The sequence below is a fragment of the Pteropus alecto genome, unplaced genomic scaffold (genome assembly GCF_000325575.1).
Source record: "Pteropus alecto unplaced genomic scaffold, ASM32557v1 scaffold20, whole genome shotgun sequence".
Lineage (NCBI taxonomy): Eukaryota > Metazoa > Chordata > Mammalia > Chiroptera > Pteropodidae > Pteropus > Pteropus alecto.
In genome coordinates this window covers 9,819,666-9,822,205 of record NW_006436298.1, presented here as the reverse complement: position 1 = coordinate 9,822,205, position 2,540 = coordinate 9,819,666, and the positions used below count along the sequence as shown (strand labels likewise).

Here is a 2,540-nt window from a genome sequence, read left to right as displayed (position 1 = left end):
TTTCAACAAATTGACATGCAAAAGAATAAAGTTGGGCCCTTATACCATATACAAAAATTAACATAAAATGAATCAAAGATATAAACATAAAATATTAAACTCTTAGAAGAAAACCTAGGGAAATCTTTATGACATCAGATTTGGCAATGATTTCTTAGATATAACACCGAAAGTACAAGCAACAAAAGAAAAAAATAGATAACAGGGACTTCATGAAAATTAAAAACTTTTGTGCATTAAATGACATTGTCAAGAAAGTGACCAGATAATTCATAGAATAGAAGAAAATATTTGTCAATCATGTACCTGGTAAACATATACAGAACTCTTTTAACTCAACAACAGAAATCAAACAACCCAATTCAAAACTGGGCAAAGGGTTTGAATTTCGTCAAAGAAAATATACAAATGGTCAATAAGATACTCAACATCATTAATTATTGGAAAATGTAAATCAAAACCACAATGAGATACCACTTCACACCCACTAGGATGGCTATTATTTTTTAAAAAAGAAAGAAAGAAAAACAAAGCATAACAAAAGTCAGCAGATGTGGAGAAATTAAAATCTTTGTGAGTTACTGGTTAAAATGTAAAATGGTGTAGCACTCAAAAAGTTTGGCAGTTCCTCAAAAAGTTAAACATAGAATTTTCATATGACTCAGCAGTTTTACTCCCAGGTGCATATACCCAAAAGATCTAAAAACAGGGACTCAAACAGATACGTGTATGGCAATGTTCATAGCAATAGTATTCACAATAGACAAAATATGGAAACAACTGAAGTGTCCATCAACAAATGAATAGATAAACAAAATGTGCTACAAACATACAATGGAGTATTACTTAGATATAAAAAAGATTGAAGTTTTGATATATGCTATAACATGGATGAATCTCGCTTCATTATGGATGAATACATGAATAATACAGGCTACGACAAAGATGAACTTTATGCTAAGTGAAAAAAAACAAACACAAAAGAAAAAAGTTTGTATGATCCCACTTAAATGAGGTATCGAGAATAGGTAAATTCATAGGAACAGACAGTAGAATGGTGGTTACCAGGGGCTGGGAGGGAGAGGGATGGAGATCTATTGCTTAATAGTTAATGTTTATGTTTTGGGTGATAATGTTTAGGAAATAGTGGTGATGGTTACACAACATTATGAATATACTTAAGGCCACTAAATTATAAATTTAAAAATGGTAAAATGGTAAGCTTCGTGCTATATATTTTTTTTTTACTACATTTAAAAACAAAACCAAACCAAACAGGAGTTCTGTGGTATAGGGTGTGACCAGATGCCTTCAGGGCAGCCACCACTTTTGGCACTCATCCATCTCTCTGGATTCCTACCCTTGCTTCAACTCCTCACTTTTTACCTGCTAAGCCATGCATTAAAAATATTTTACAGTCTACGACCATGCTGCCCTGAATAAGCCCAATCCTGTCTGATCTCGGAAGCTAAGCAGGGTCAGGCCTGGTTAGTACATGGATGGGAGACCACCTAGGGAGACCTGATGCTGTAGGTGTAAAAAATAAGGGATTGTAAGCTGATAAGGTCCTTGCAATCTGTGAGGTCAAGCAAGGATTGCCTCACCAAAAACAATAAAAAATGAAAAAACTAAAAATATTTTACATTTTATTTTGCATTCATAGGTGCTCTATAGCAGAAGTATTTTTCAGGGTGTCTATCATATGACCAGAAATGTAAATTTCCCAACTTATCTTTTTAAATTCTACTGAAGTCCCATTATGTTTTTTTAAAACATACATTATATATACATATATACATATGTATATATAAATCATCTACTAGATATACTGTATCATTTTTTTTCAGTCACATGGCGCAGAAGAGTACGTATATAGTATGCTTCCACTTGTCTTCATATTCTCTACTTTTATACAAATAAAATACTTCTGGAATAACACATTCGTAACTACTAACAGTTCCTTCTGGAGAGAGAGAATAGAAGACGGAATCTAAGAGAATAGAAGACAGAAGTAACTTTTATGTTACTTGAATATTTTACTGTGTGTGTGTGTGGTGTTTTAATTTTAAAAATCTACCTAAGTTTTTTGAGGGGCTCCTACTTCTAGTTTCCACTGAAAATGCATTAAAATATATTTCCACTGAAAATATATTTTTTTGTTACAAGTTGCAACCATACTGCTTCAGGTTTATTTAAACTTCTCTTTAAGGAACTTGTTTAACTGCTGAACTCTAACCTTCAAGCTTCATGAAAGGTGAGCTTAAACAAGGTGCCCTAGAGTTTACCAGAGCCACGGGGGAGATAGGCAGAAGCAACCTGCTCTTCAGTTTTTTATCTGCCCACTCTCTCTAACAGGTCTTTCTAAGATATAATCTTAGATTCTCATTCGAGAGGAAATGGCTGATTCACCAAACATCTCACATCTTCTTTGGTGGAACTAGATATTTCCCCTGAAAGGATGTATCTGCAACTGAACTGATAGCAACAAATACATTTTCATTTTAAAATAATCATCTTTTTTTCTAAATACAAATGAATAT

At 33.1% G+C, this 2,540-nt stretch overlaps 1 pseudogene; it reads left to right on the top strand.

The window, feature by feature from the left end:
• The first annotated feature begins 1,417 nt into the window (after positions 1-1,417).
• Positions 1,418-1,536, top strand: LOC112480944 (annotated as a pseudogene).
• Positions 1,537-2,540: the final 1,004 nt, after the last annotated feature.